The 17,164-nt window shown below is 37.1% G+C and overlaps 1 protein-coding gene across 2 annotated transcripts in view; it reads left to right on the forward strand.

Moving 5' to 3' along the window:
- Positions 1-4,278: 4,278 nt before the first annotated feature.
- Positions 4,279-17,164, forward strand: part of LOC149779519 (fatty-acid amide hydrolase 1-like) — a 173,301-nt gene continuing 160,415 nt past the window's right edge. Inside the window, exons 1-2 of one of the 2 annotated variants that reach the window (XM_089940235.1) lie at positions 4,279-4,532; positions 5,725-5,743. The gene's annotated coding sequence lies outside the window, so the exon portion shown is untranslated. The remainder of the gene's footprint in view (positions 4,533-5,724; positions 5,744-17,164) is intronic. The other variant, XM_089940234.1, reaches the window with a different exon arrangement.

Genomic DNA, 17,164 nt, shown 5'->3' on the forward strand with positions numbered 1-17,164 from the left:
GGCCGTTGACTTCATCTCGGAAGATTTTCCGCCCAGTGATGACGTGTTAACATCACACTATTTATCCATAGCTGGAAGACTCGTGGAGGGCGGGAGCGTCTACCTTCCCATGCAAATCTGGATGACTTGCCCATTGCACTCAGTGGTGATCTCCATATTTCTTTACGCCCGTGAATCATGGACCATAACAGCTGACTTACAGAAAAGGATACAGGCCACAGATATAAGATATTTCTGAAAGATCCTCGGCGTCACATACAAAGACCATGTCACCAATGAAGAAATACGGCAAAGGATAAGACAAGCCATTGGGCCTCGCGATGACCTTCTGATCACAGTGAAATAAGGTAAAATGCAGTGGTATGGGCATGTCTCACGATCATTAGGACTTGCCAAGACAATCCTGCAAGGCACTGTACAAGGAAGAAGAAAGAGAGGCAGACAAAGAAAGAGATGGGAAGATAACATTCGAGAGTGGACAGACTTGACATTGCGCGACTCACTGAGAAAGACGGAAAATCGAGAGGAATAGAGGAAGCTGGTAGTTCGGTCTTGTGCGGTGCCCCAACGGTCTACCAGACTACGGGACTGATGATGATGATGATGATGATGATGATGATGATAGTTTGAGAGTGTCAGCAATGATTATGCTTATGCTAAATTGATCTGGGACTCAGTCGACTGTAAAATCTTCGGTGATTATCATGACTTGTATCTTATTACAGATGTATTATTGCTCGCAGATATATTCGAAATTTCAGAGATATCAGCGCTGATAACTATAGACTTGACCCAGCTTGGTATTATTCGTCACCATGACGCATTACTGTAATATAGCAAAAATACAATTGGAATTATTAACAGACCCAAATATGTTCTGCTTCATCGAGCAGGGATCAGAGGCGGAATAGTTGTCATAAATAAAAATATGCTATCGCCAACAACAAATACTAATCTGAAAAACAACCTGCAACATCAAGACATGAAGCAATAAAGGTCAAAATGAAGACAAAATGGGTTAAAGGTTATATAGAGAAGAAGGGTTATAATCACGATGGTTCTACTGTCAGGTCTGCTAATTCTATTATATCCTGGGCAGTTCAAACGACACATGATACTGGCGCAGAGCTAAGTCTGATTACGAAGTTGTGAAACACGAACGCAAATTATTCGTATAGACGAAATCCGGTTTACAAATATTAAGAGCATCATCGACCACGAAATAAATATTAAGATGCTGATTGTGCTTGCATGGTTTGCGTTATGATGTACTTTATGTTCTTTCGCAGATACTCGTCTCTCCCTGCGGCAATGACTAACCTCTGAATTTCTGAACTCTCTAAGTTTACCTCTTTGCTTAAAATTGCAAGTAAAAAACATACTAATATCAGGATAAGTAACACAAAGTGTTCAGCGAGAAAAGAAACAAGTTTTGTTTGTACTTCAAAGCAAGCAGTCTATCATAATATCAGTAATAACAGGTAATGTTGTTTATACTTTGTTTGCCTAACCCAGATAAACGGTCGTTTAAATTTTATTAGCCATATTTTATTATGACTCACCTGAAGCAGTCAGAGCTATGGGAATAGGTGGGGGAGAAGGTGGGTGTGTAGGTGGAGTAGCAGAAACTGACGGTATATGAGGAGAGAGAGAGAGCATTGTAGGATTTAGAGGTGGAGGAGGGGAGCAAGTAGGAAAACGTTCCTTCTTACCAAATTTGGAATGGATGGAACAACCGTTGATATAGCCATTGCAATACCTTTAACAATTGCTGCTGTTGTTACACCTTTTTTGTTCGAACTGTTCTTTCAACTTTTCACCTAATCACTATGGAATTGACTTGTCCAAATATTTTCTCTGAAATTGCTACCCAACTATGCTAGATGTCAACTACTTAAGCTTTTGCTTTTTCAACCCTTTCATTCTGTTTTTAAAAAACAGCCCTTTTCTGTATGCGCAACATCTTTTGTTGCGGTTGTTTCATAGTATTTCAATATATATTTCACACGTCAAAGTCAAGTCTCATGAACCCTAGTTTAGATTTGACAACTTCCACAGCATTTACATAGCCCCTTAATTCGCTTTCCTTCTGAGTAGTGAACAAACTTTTCACTGCAGGTGGAAGTTTACCACTTTGATCCTCTTTTGTATTAGAAATCGATAAGTTTTCTGTATTTAACTGGTTATCGAGGGTCTCATTCATGTATACTGTTGGATTTTCGATATTCTCAGGGACTTACTGACAGTAACTGACGGTTGAATCGGATTTTTATATTGTCTCTCTGACGTTCCTTGTAACGTGGGAAACACATCACTTTCATATGCAATGTTATGAAATACGTTTGAACCAATAATTTGGGGTATATGTATGACTGCAAGTTGGGCTTGTATCAAATTCTTTCCTTCCGTCTTTTAATCGACAGCAATAATATGTACAATTTACTTAGATGGCTGTACCTATAGCACACCAAAAGTCAGCAAAAATAATTACATTAATTGCTTGCCAAAACACGGAATTCTAGTAATAATTTAAAGAATAGAATTTAAATGCATATATTAATTATTTATATTTATTAAGAGACGAATTTCGCAATATCCATTACTCATTGATAACACAGGCTATCACGTTATTTCGCTGACCAAAAGCGCGGTTTAGGGCGTTGTTTTGGAAGGGAAGATTTGGAAGAGTTCTATGTTTTCAAAGTTAATCAATATACATCTTTTATTTCGATGATCCAATTACTGGGAATGAAATTCACAAAATATTGCTCAATTTTAATATAACGCTGTATTATTAGGAGTATACAATGCTTGTAAAAATTACCTTATAAGTACAGAAAGATTATGTCACCGCTTCCTGTATTGTTAGTCTGTTCATTCACTTATTTTTAGCAGGCCCTGGCAAGACAGTCGGGCCATAAAGCGGGAACTCATCGTGACTTCATTTACGCGACCCCGAGAAAACCAGTCAGAAGATACTTTTCAATCGCATGATCGCTGTAACCCATGTAGTTGAGCTCTCCATTTCACAACATCGAGTTCTCCTTTTAAGCGAAATTTAAAAAGTATTTACAGTATTGTGAATTAAATCCCAAATAGTCCAAAAGTTATATCACCAGTACTAATGAACAATGTTCTAATAAAATTCCAGTGATGTTCAAATGTACTTAAACTCTGAATGTGTAGATGTACCTGTAGTGGCCTGTGACGTGGAGATGTGCCAACAGTCTTTTGATGAATCACAATAATTCTAAGCTGTCAACATGGTCAAATATATTACTGAAGTTATAATAAAAGACATGATAATTATCAGGTTGATCAGGTTATTCCATGGGGCAATTCCAATGTCCCAGAATCAACTAAGATACATTGTGTTTATATTAATAATGATCTGAATATTTAATCCACACTCATAAAGGAAATTTTTGCTATGTATCATGTTGTTTACCAAAAATGAATGACCCAAGTCAGGCACACAATGAACTTAATTTTAGACAAGGTCAGTTACAAATAACAATTATACAAAACACGTAATGATAAAAAACTTAACAAACAATGCGAATTATACATACATACATACATACATACATACATACATACATACATACATACATACGTAGATAGATACATACATACATATATACATACATAACCCAACGGACTCGAGAATATAGAATGGACTCAATGCGCTCTTCCGCATGTCATCAGAGGAGATTAATGGAGACAGATGCGGTGGTATTGTGGTGGGTGTGCAAAAGTTACGACCGACAGGCTGCGGGTTCGAATCCTACCATCGGAGTAGCCAGGACCAGCTAACGTGGCGAGTCCTAAGACAATGCAATTTACTCCAATCGCCTTGACACTAAATAGCCTACTTGCGTTACTGTGCCATTGAACACCAAACCAAACCACTCGCATACACACATAACACATAAATACATAGATTTGATACATCCATCCAACCATCCATCCATCCATCCATACATACACACACACACACATACATACATACATACATACATACATACAGACATGCATGCGTGCGTGCGTGCGCGCGCGCGCGTGCGTGCGTGCATGCATACATACATACATTCATGCATGCATGCATCCATATATACTAGCTGGCTATCTGAAGAACACTCCGGTCCTTCTTTCCGTTGCTTCCTTCCTTTCTTTGTATCTTACTGACTCATTTTATTGTTAAGGGGAACAAAGCGGGAACGCATCGTGACCTCATTTACCGGAACTAGGCAGAACCAGTCAGAAGATACTTTTCAATTGTATGATCGCTGTAACGCAAGTAGCTGAGCTGTCCATTACACAAAAACGAGTTCTCTGTTAAGCGAAATCGAAACTTCCATTTCGCGTCAACTACCGGGCAAGACAACTGTTCGAAGTTCGAAGGCACATATTCAAAGTTGGAAACGCGACCTCTGGAGACCCAATCAGAAAAGTCTTTTAAATCACATGACTGTTTATTCAATCCGACAGGAGTACACTTTCTCTGGGTTTCGAATAAGCGATCAAAATCGGTAAGTTTGTTTTACTCACACGAAGTCTCTCTAGATAACGTATTCTAGACTAGATGGCGGATCTGAGTCTCGAAAATGCAAATCGCTCTACGAATACACGATCAGGAAAAAACAATTTTTCTCTAACTGGGAAAATTAAGATTTTTCTTTCCAGAAATAAATGTGTTCCAGTAATAATAATAATAATATAACTGGGTAACTAATAAAACAGAATGATTGCGGACAGCAAAAGGATTATATAGGCGGCTCTGACTATCCCGCGAGATGTGAGACTTTACGAGAAGCGTCAGTTGACTAATGTCTACAGAAATATTTAGGACTCTGTAAAATTGTTGCAAATACTTTAAGTTTTTCAAATCTGATTTGAAAGGAAAGATGTAGATCTATGGTTTGTGTCACTTAGTTTGGAACTTTTTCTTTGACAAAATAGAAATTATTTCACTGAATCTAATGTTCATTAAATAAAACAAAAGAATGACAAAAGTTATATTTATTGATGAAGAGAAATATATATTTTTACTTTATTAATAACATTTTGATAAAACTAATTGTAATATCTTTTATGATATTCGAATATGTACCACCAAATTTCAATTTTTAAACGTGTAATACCCTCAGTAGCCGCTTTAAAATGTATTAACATATTTCCTCGATTTCTTCCAGCTATTTTTGCAAATAGTTCGATTTCAAACTTTAAAAAAAAATATAAAAAATATATTCATGTCGAACAAACGCAAGTTATAGAAAGCCTGGACAATTTTCAAACAAGCAAACAAATAAACACTCTTTGGTATGTTTATTGTTTAGAAAATAAAATTAAATACAATTTAAAAAGCAGAAGGATAACTGTGCAATGATTTCATCACTAATATAATTCTTAATTATTTAAAGTTTGTTTTACAAAAATTATATTATGAATTAATTGTGATTTTCATAATATCTGAATTTACACACGCCAATTTTGAAATATTTAAACATGAAATGACTTAAGTTGCTTCTTTATGCATCGTAACATATGTAAGCGTTCTCAGATTTGCTGCCTTCTTTGTTGCCATTAATTGGATTTAAAAAAGAAAGAAAGAAAGAAAGAAAGAAAGAAAGAAAGAAAAAAGAAAGAAAAAAGAAAGAAAGAAAGAAAAAAAGAAAGAAAAAAGAAAGAAAGAAAGCTTATTTCTAAATTTGTTCATTCCAGAGACTACCTTGAAAATTCGGTAAGGGCTCTAACAGGTTTGTTTTTTTGTTTGCTAAAATTTGTTTTAGAAAATTGGAGGATAGATCACTGACTTGTGCTATTTTAAACGCCATTATTGATGAAGAATACTGTTTAAGATAAGATAATATCTATTTATAGTCGGTACGATTCAAATGATAATTGAACAATTATTCTATAATTATTATAATATGTAAAACCAAAATCTGCATTGAACTGAATGTAATATGTAACTTGCGAGTCACAAGAGGAATGAGATCACCACGTATTCGCAAGCCTATGACATACCAGGCAGGTTGTCTGCCCTTCCCGAAAGGAAAATCCTCGCCTAAGACCTAAGTGCTTTTTTAAATTTTAATCTCAGGTTGTTTTCATACCATGTGTTATTTTGTTCCTTTAAAGAACAAGCTGCTATCATAATACAGAGAAAGCCAAAACAACAAAAACAGTTACAAAACACGTTCTGTCACTGACACGCACATTTGACTATAAATGGATTACCATTAAAAGTTCAAATATTTTCATTGGTTGCTAAGGCGTCGTACAATAAGACCCATAATATGTTATAAGCCGGATGTTCCTCCGCCACAGATTTACTACTTTGGCATGTATCACTACTATTAGGCCGATAAACCGACTCCTCGCCCATGATGATATTGATTGGCGGTTTAAGGAATGATATCACCTATTAATCAAAACCTGCAAACATCTGCAGCCAATTTTGTCTGCACACATCGGTTTCATTACATACAGGTTACTTGCAGAGTTAACAGTTTAGTTCAATTGTAACTATAGAAAATCAGAGATGAAGGTGTAAATTACCCACAAAAAATAATCCCAGAAACATGTATTGTGAAAGCAGATTACCATTTTCCAAGTTTTGAGTAATATGAAGAAAAAAACATGTACATATTGTTTTCATGCATTATTGTATTATGTATCATCTACCTGCTTATTTGATTATATATCAGCCTGCTTCTGAAACAAATGTAACAATATACCCTGAATCTTCCCCAATTATTCTTATTTGTAAGTCCGATGATGATGAAAGTTATCTACATGTAATTAAATTTAAACATTCTTTAGACATATTTGAGAGAGAAGCTTATGATGAAAATCTGAAGGATGAAACAGTGAAACCCTTTTATAGCATTATTGATAATAATGAATGTTTGGATATAACATGCTAGGGTCATTGGTTCTAAATGCACCATTTACCATGTTTAGATACAGAAACGTCTTACACATGATACCAATCAGAGTGTTATAAATGGATTCCCCTCTATTATCTACCTGGCCCCACTTGGAATAAAGTATTCAAAACCGAGTAAACACTCTGCTAAATTTCTGCTTGCTGACCAGTTTTAATGAATGCGAAATTTATAATTGAAAAATAAATTCAATTAGTGCTGAAAATCTATGGTTTATTTGACCTTAAAAGAATATGCTTTCCTTTCAGATAAGACAGTAAAGAAATCGCATACAGCATAAAATGGCCCTATCAATACTGAACAAGGCACGTTACATGATAATTTAGTTTTTAAAGCCCCGGCAGTTGAATTGTCTCCAGTCACTGGAAAAATAGGACACAGTTGTTTAACCATCAATCACAACTGCTACGAGTATATGCTCTTAAAATAAGTAATAGAAATAAAAGGGAAGACAACAATCTTTGTAAAATTTAACAAATAATTTATTTCTCTAGAATACAAGGTGAAATATGAGCACAAAAAATATTATATCCAATATGCAAATTATATCCAAACTGTAATTAATGAATTAAAATCACAAGTTCTAGTAATAAAAAGTTCTAAGTAAATCTCAGTTCAAATAATGATGAAATTCAAGATGGAAGGCTTTGAGGTCTGTAATAACCTACGAAGTGCAGATGTATCAACAGTCTCTTGTTGAATCACAGAAAATATTCCAGTTTTGAATTCAGTATAAATTCCAATGAATCTCTTTGTCAAGAATTATCAGAGCACTTTTGTATTTCCAGGGAAAACAATCACTTGAATTCAATAATTTGAAGAAAAATAAAATTCAGCTCAAACTGGTCACAACATAACACAACTTAACGTGTCAGGTGTTTTTGAACCCAACTAACGATCCTTTATCGAAACATCAGTTATACGACTAACTAAGACACAAAACAGATTCCCGGTGGTTCTTTCCGGGGTTTACCCGAATTCTTCCCCCTACCATTAATACTGGCCGCCATGTATAGCCTATCGTGTGCTGAAAAATGGCATTAAACCCCACAACAACAACAACAACACCAACAAGACCATGTAGTTAGAGCTATTAAGTAGTGATGTCATGGAAGTATATACATCATATACTAACATCTGTCAGTGTGTATTTCTGATGTTCAGACATATAAGGTATATATGTCTGGTGCTAAGATTATGCAGGTAAATATTTATGGTGCTAAGTCCTAGCCGGTAGATATATCCAGTGCCACGGTCAGTGAAGAAAATATTTCATGGATTGAAGCTAGCGAGTTAAATATGTCATGTCGTAAGATCAGGGAAGTAATTATGTCTCATGCTAAGGATAGTGGTTCGGATATCAAGTAGATAGATTGTCCAGTACCAAGTCCCAGATGATATACATTTACGGTACTAAAGTCTGGACGGTAGACAAGTCTGGTACTAAGATCTGGCAAGTAAAGACACACACACACACACACACACACACACACACACACACACACATATATATATATATATATATATATATATATATATATATATATATATATATATATATATATATATATACACACACACACACACATACACCAGACAGAAAGGGAAGTGCTATCCCTTGATTCTATAAGAGAATACTTGATAATAGTAAGCAAAATTAATATTTAATACAAATAATAATATCATACGGGTTAGAATTATTTTTATTCGTACTCTACGGAGGTTTGAACCCAGGTCTGCGGGTAAACGGCACCGATCGCCTTGCCTGGACACACCGGCCTATATTCCATCACACATCACCAAAAAATGATGCTACTTAATCGGTATTATATGCACTCGTGTGTAGCAGACACACTCGCATTACGACCTAGTAATTAATTCTCATCTATCTAAAAAGAAATCAAGCTATATAGGATTAATTATAGAGAATTATTAATATACACCTGACAGAACGGAAAGTGCTATTCCTGGATTCTATTAGAGAATGCTTGATAATAGTAGGCAGAATTATTATTCCTCAAAATGAAACCCAAAACAAAATAAAACAGTAAAACAGAAATAAATAAAATAATTCACTAGGATTGAAGCGAATGCAGTTTCTGATTCAGAAAAAAATACAAAAATTAAACGAGTCATTTACATACTTTTTAATTAGAGACACCTTTCCTGCTAGTAAAAGCATGCCTACTCTCCCTCCGCTCAAACAGCTCGCACAAAAGCATGGAATATATATACCAAGTCGTATGAGAAAAGCTGACAGACTTGAATTAATGAGACACGTAATAACACTGTATCCACCACCACCACCATTTTTACCATCGCAGCAGCAGCAACAGTAACAATAACAGCACCGACTAAAATTAAAACAACGGTACAACTAAAACAATTTGCACGTGCGCATAATATATCCATATACCAAGGGATGCAAGAGAAGCTGACATTCTTGCGGTATTAGACGTGTACGAACAAAACCGTCGTCGTATCGCATCTGCTATCGCTACTGAAGCGGCTGAGTAATTTCTTGCAAAAAACCATAGTAAGATAATATTTGACAACTTAGAAGTGACTGAAGTTTCTTTGCGGGTAAACGGTCATAAGGAACGCTCAGAAGAATTGCGGCTTAACTATGCAGAAGCCACTCCTAGTATTGCCTATCATAATATGTGGTCGTACATGGACAAGCATCAAAACATCGACACCGGTCTACAAATTTCCCAACAAGGCTTTTGTATGTTGTACCCGATTTATTACTTTTCATTGGAACACTTGGAGTTGTTCAGGCAATCCGTTGTCAACATGTATTGTCATGCATGGGTAAGTGCGGCTGGCACTGCTGGTCATCGATATTATGTTTGATACTTTCCAATAATACTCTATTGTTATGGTTGTTGGGGATGGTGGTGCTGGGGGCTGAATGAGGGTTATCGAGGCACCTATGGATAATTCATAATTAAACCTGTGACGTGTTTTAATATTAATGTCATATCACGAACGTGAAGGTCATCCTTAGTGAAAATCAGCTGGGAAAAATAACAAATGCAGTCAAGAACAATTGTGGGGTAAGACTGAATCTTTCTCAAGCAAAATGTATTGGAAAGTTCCCGTATGGTTGAGCCAAATACAGCTTGCTCAGCTTAATGGGGACAAACACTTTAAAACCTCAGTAACATTAAAATATCCAAGCCAGGGGTGCCCAAAATGCAAAAGACCGGTGGAATATTTCCATTTCTTTCGTCTATTCTAGTATTGTTGGCAGCAGTGACTTCAGCAGTTGCATAAGCTGTAGTGTTAGGGGCAGTCGGAATTGCGTCAGGAATGGCACGCAGGCAGAGGCGGCACCTCTCGTGGTCGTATAAAAAAGTAAAAAGCCATCGATTACCAGGCACGAGTCGTCGATTACCCTCGGGCAACGCTCTTTGATTGCCCGTTTGCAAAAGATGAAGCAGTTGACCAATCTTAATTTACTCGAGACTGCAAAAGCAATAAAATATTTTCGTGGTGATTTTATGCTAAATGAACTTGAGTCGATGGTGCTACGCACATTTGAAACTGGCATCGAAAATCTAAATTTGACAACAGGACCTGGAACTGATTGGGTCGCATAGGTGGTAACTCCTCAATACCGTTTGTATTTTGACTCGTTTGTACCTGTACCGGCAGTTGAAGTTAATTATTTATCCAAGCACGGTGAATGTGTACGACAGATGCGTCTGCCGCTGTTCTATTCCACTATGCCAGTACAAACTCAGTTGGAGGGTCCCGTATGCGGTTGTCTTGTCGTTAAAGCGTTACATGCTCTTGAGCATTCGATAAAACAGCAAGCACTTATTGACTTCATATAGGGTATGTTTAACATTATATAACATGTCTATTAACATTTACGAACGTTACTCTCCCCGACGACACGGTGCTGATGTGGATCTGAGCCTATTTGCCACTAAAGTGGATTTGCCTATGTTTAGCAGATTGGTTGTTTGCGTTGACCAGGGTAACCTGGTGTTCACATTGACAAACTGAAAACGTCAAATATAGACATTCATGATATTATTGTCAAGCTGAAAGGTGAAACTTTCCAATAATAAAACCTGGCTGAGTTCACTGAATATGGTGGAATCAGAGACAGCGGTGTGTTGGTTGCTCATATCAAAGACTATTTTGATGCTAAGGTTACAATAACAACACAACAAACATACGTGGATGAACAACTTGATATAACAAGACAATGTGTGTATCAACAAATCGCTGACGTGCTACCACGACGCATGGTAACTTGTGAAAGTACAATTACGGGAAGGAGAAATAAACTAGTTGATGAACACGTGATAACCTCGGGAAAGGGTCGACTTGTTTTGATTTCTACTATAAGTGCTTCTAGAAATCTAAACCTCACATCTTAAAGGTGATCGAGTCCGCACCATACTTATTTATCCTAGCCGGAACTCAAGGTGGGCGATGAGAGTGTAGAATCTACCGACAAAGTGTTGGATCAGCTGGCAGGGGTGCTAATATCGAGAACAATTTCGCTCCACATCTCGACGAATATCTGCTTGAGAGTGGCGTTACCAAACCCCGTATGAACTGTCTTATAATTTTGTTAAGTGTCAAGTAGAAATTACTCGTTGGAACCGCCCTGCTGTACCAATCTCAACTCGAGGGCCGCTTGGAATCATCGCAAAGGCAAACGTCCAAACGTTGACTACAGCAGATGCAAAAGCGATCTGGAATTGTTTCTGCTAGAACCAAGTGGCACTCACTGATGTATCCAACAAGTTGACTAACGAATATTTTACACCAACACCGACTCAGCTAAGAAGTTAAGAAGAGAAAGATCTCGACTGTTATTCAGTACGGATGTACTTGTTCGGGTAACAATTATTGGATTAAGAAAATCATTGGGCGTAAAAAGTCGCTGGCATAATCAGTGTTTTTCAATGAAAGATGTAATAGACGTCAAGAATGCATAATTGCCATTTTTTATCATTGTATGACAATTGTACCAGTAAGAAACGCTAATTGGTCAGAAGTGCGTGTGCGTATTGCGCCTGCCCGTGAGGATGAGACTGGACAAGGTCTGCCTGCCATGCGATTAAAATACGCGATTGCATTATTCACAGAAGAACTTTGATGGACATTCAGTCTTACCGATCTAAAGAAAAAAAATTGAAGCGGTAAAAAGCTGCGAGATGAAATTACCAAGAGAATCGTGCTGATTGTGAAATACGAACGCGCGTGTCTGATCGTATATACTATTTACGATCTTGACACATCAGAAACTGTTGGTCTTGGTATGACTGGAATCTGGACATCAACCGTTGTAGGTGCAACAAACAAAATTACTGTAGGGGTTATTTCGATATTAAATGGTGTCTCTGGTGTTGGTAGCAAATTAATTTCGATGCGACAAGATTCATGAATACACGCCTATTTCAAATTGGTAGCAGCTGCATAGAGCAGTCTCAATGCGATCAGTAAATTGTACTCTGGCAATTGAAGACAGTTTGAGACTATGATAGTGGAAATTGGAAATCACAGACAATTACTAGCACAAATAAGAAACATCATGGATTCACAAAAAGTAAAAGTGAAATTTAAACAACAAAACAAAAATAACAATCTTCAAACAGAGAACTGGTTTATCGATCAAAACAGCAGCTGCCATTTTGTGTTACCTGAGCAGTATCGGTCGGTACAACCAAATACAGGTAGTATCAAAGGCTTTTTGCCTCTTTTGAAGCACTGACATCCCTACGAGATTCTAACACTCCCCTTATGCTATTACTTGCTCACACGTGTGTAGACAAAATTAAAATTGCTAAATATACAACGGTCACATATGGGCTAACTATATCATGCGGGTATAGGCGATGACAGGTGGCAGGGTTACAAAGATGGTATACAAGGCAAAAGCTCTACTTTCATACTACTCAAGTAGACATGTTCAGTGCTAAGGTCAGGAAAGTAGCTATGTTCAGACCTAAGGCCAGGGCTGTAGATATGTCTGATGCTTAGGTCCGGGAAGTAGATATGTCCGGTCCTAAGAGCAGGAAAGTACATTTATCCGAAGCTAAGGTCAAGGAAGTTGATTTGTCTGGCACCAAGGTCAATGAAACAGATATGCTAAGATCTGGAAGGTATATGTCAGGAAGGTCAGAGAAGTAGATATCCCTAGTGCTAAGATCAGGGAAGTAGATATCCTTGGTACTAAGGTCAGGGAAGTAGATATCCCTGGTACTAAGGTCAGGGAAGTAGATATCGCTGGTGCTAAGGTCAGTGAAATTGATATGTCCGGCACTAAGGTCAAGGAAGAAGATATGTCCAGTGCTTTGGTCAAGGCTGTGGATGTGTCTGATACTAAGGTCAGGGAAGTATATATATCTGGTGATGTGGTTAGGGAAGCAAATATGTCCAGTGTTAAGGCCAGGGCTGTAGTTATGTCAGGTGCTAAAGTCAGTGAAGTAGATATCTCTGGTACTAAAGTCAGGGTAGTAGATATGTCCTGTGCTAAGGTCACGGTTGTAGATATGTCTAGTGCTAAGGTCATTTAATAGATATGCCTGGTACTAAGGTCTGGGCTGTAAATTTGTCGAATGCTAACATCAGGACTGTAGATGTCTCTGGTGCTAAGATTAAGAAAGTAGATTACCAAGGTCAGGAAGCAGTTATGTTTAGTTTAAAAAAATCAGGAACGTATATATGTCTGGTGCTTAGGTCAGATAAGTAATGTCCGGTGCTAAGGTCAGGGAAGTAGAAATGTCCGGTGCTAAGGTCATGGTTGTAGATGTGCTTACTGCTAATTGAAGTAGATATACATGGTACTAACGTCAGGGAAAAAGATATGTCCAGTACTGTGGTCATCGAAGTAAATATGCATAGATCATTGATAAGGTCAGGTTGTTGAAGGTAAGAGAAAGTAAATATGTCTGGTACTAAGGTCAGGGATGTAGATATTTCGTGTATACGGTCGGGGTCAGGGAAATAGATATGTATGGTGCTAAAGCCAGGGAACTAGATATATCCAGTGTTAAGGTCAGGAAAGTAGATATGTCGGTTCTAAGGTCAGCGATGTAGATATGCCTGGGGCTAAGGTCAGCGATGTAGATATGACTGGGGCTAAGATGAGAGAAGTTCCTTTCCAATCTTAACATGTGATCTTTGATACTTAATTGCTTTAAATGGTACATTATTAATACAAATACCATTGACTATTATTAGTCACACCATGGTTTATCAGTGTTTCAAACAAAATATAATGAAGCTCAGAACATAATGTATTTGCCAGAATTCTCAAAGTCAGTCTCACTACTTTAACTACATCGTGATATACAGTTAACTAAAATACCTAACTGTGAAGGAGAGGTCATATAAATGTGAGAGTTGTATCTGACTAACTGACAAGGCCTGTGAGCTTACTGAAAAATATAACTTGTTAAGTGATGAATTAATTAATAAGTTATTGCATTTCCCCATTATCATGAAGCGGATCTCACTGGATGCAGGCGTTGTTTAGCTTTATATAGCTTTGGCATTCAGTGTCTAAGGTTTGAAACTAGCAAAGTAAAGATCCAATCTGAAATACAAGCAGAATAAAATTATTATTTTGCAAAATAACATTAGAATTGTTGAAAACTATTCATTAAATTATTTTATGCATTTGGCCGTTATTTATTTAAATTTATTCATTTAATTTAACCTCCGCAAAAGACACATGATGCAAGGGCTAACAAATAACCGCAAAGCAGGCAAAAATAGATAATATACATGCTTGTAATTTTTTGCTCATTTCTGATTATCAATTAAAACAAAACTTGTAGCATCTCATTTCTATTTACCAAGTTAGACTTTGAATCGGGAAACTGCAGTGCACTATAATATGTAGTAATGTGTACTATGTATTGCAAAATATAGCAATAATAGTGCACAAATTGTATGACTCATGCACAGGTCTGGGAGGAAGCTATTTCACGTCCTCGTATCAAATATTGATATATATCTCTTGCTAAAGTCAAGATGGCAGACACTAGGCAATAAATGGTTGTTTCCATATAAGAGAATTTTTTATATAAAAATTCCCATATATATTAAGCAGTGGGTCGGGAACCATCCCACTGACTATCTCACGGTTCATTATATGTGCTTGTCACTTTATAGGGAATAATGACTAACAGTAGTGTAGTGGGGCACCCTAGCCTCAATGGGAGTTTAACGTTAAAATAGTGTCCCGGTACTCTAGCCTCAATGGAAATTTAACATGATGAAAACAAGCCCGGCACTCTAGCCTCAAGGGGAATTTAACATGGGAAAAAGTCTTGGGCAACTCTAGCCTTAAGGGGAATTTAACATAGGGAATTTTAACATGGTGGGACTATATAGCGTCAAGGGAAATTGAACATGGTGGGACTGTCTAGGGACAATGGGGAAATTGTACACGGCCTGTCTAGGGACAATGATGGTAGAGTGCCAAACACAACAGAGACAGAGACAGACATACACTAGTACAAGCCTGAGATTTATATATAAAGCATTACCAAGACCTGAAATTTTGCTGGGGTGTTCAAAAATTTGCATAATTGTAATGATGTTATAAATAGCTATAATCAAGGAAAAGCTCAACGACAAAATGGATGTGACTAAAAGTAACGTTAAAATGACGAAATTGTCCCAGAATTTAAAGGAGAATAAACATATCCCCGAAAATTAAGTTACAATGGTTTAGACTAAAATGGATAAACCTAGTAACTACTTACAATATCAACTTGTGTGACCATCGTGGATAAACACCCATGTATCTATTTATAGCTATAATCAGCAGAAATTCCTATGAAATCTCACTATCTATTTATAGCTACAACTTGTGGGAAATTCTTTTGGAAAACCCCACTATCTTTTTATAGCCTCAGCTTGAGTGACGTTCCTGTTTATGAACTCTAGTACATATGTATAGCTACAACCTGTGGAAAACCCCAAGTCCATATTTATAGTCTCAAAATTTCCAGCGTCAGTGACGTCACTGTACTGGACACTAGGGGATAAATGGCAACAGTGTTGCAAGTGGCTGACCTGAATACGTGCTACTGTAGGTAGGTAGTCAGGTAGAATGTATTTGATAGGGATAAAGGGAGTTTTATAGGGAAAAACGGAGACCAATACACACACACACACACACACACACACACACACACAGAGGGAAGAGGAAAAAAAACAAACCCCAAATATACTATCAACACAGAGGGAAACGGAAAAAAAAAACAAAATATACTATCCACACGGAAGGGAGGTAAAATAAACCCAAATATACTTCTTCTTCTTCCTCCCTTGTGTGGATAGTATATTTGGGCTTTGTATGCGTTCGCGTACTTTTGTATGGATAGTATATTTATGCATTCTACCTACCTACCTACAGTAGCACGTATTCAGGTCAGCCACTTGCAACACTGATGCTATTTATCCCCTAGTGTCCAGTACAGTGACGTCACTGACGCTGGAAATTTTGAGACTATAAATATGGACTTGGGGTTTTCCACAGGTTGTAGCTATACATATGTACTAGGGTTCATAAACAGGAACGTCACTCAAGCTGAGGCTATAAAAAGATAGTGGGGTTTTCCAAAAGAATTTCCCACAAGTTGTAGCTATAAATAGATAGTGAGATTTCATAGGAATTTCTGCTGATTATAGCTATAAATAGATACATGGGTGTTTATCCACGATGGTGACACAAGTTGATATTGTAAGTATTACTAGGTTTATCCATTTTAGTCTAAACCATTGTAACTTAATTTTCGGGGATATGTTTATTCTCCTTTAAATTCTGGGACAATTTCGTCATTTTAACGTTACTTTTAGTCACATCCATTTTGTCGTTGAACTTTTCCTTGATTATAGCTATTTATAACATCATTACAATTATGCAAATTTTTGAACACCCCAGCAAAATTTCAGGTCTTGGTAATGCTTTATATATAAATCTCAGGCTTTGTACTAGCGTATGTCTGTCTCTGTCTCTGTTGTGTTTGGCACTCTACCATCATTGTCCCTAGACAGGCCGTGTACAATTTCCCCATTGTCCCTAGACAGTCCCACCATGTTCAATTTCCCTTGACGCTATATAGTCCCACCATGTTAAAATTCCCTATGTTAAATTCCCCTTGAGGCTAGAGTTGCCCAAGAATTTTTCCCATGTTAAATTCCCCTTGAGGCTAGAGTGCCGGGCT

This window comes from Sinohyriopsis cumingii, chromosome 17, assembly GCF_028554795.1.
Source record: "Sinohyriopsis cumingii isolate HCF-2022 chromosome 17, ASM2855479v2, whole genome shotgun sequence".
NCBI classification, from domain to species: Eukaryota; Metazoa; Mollusca; class Bivalvia; order Unionida; family Unionidae; genus Sinohyriopsis; species Sinohyriopsis cumingii.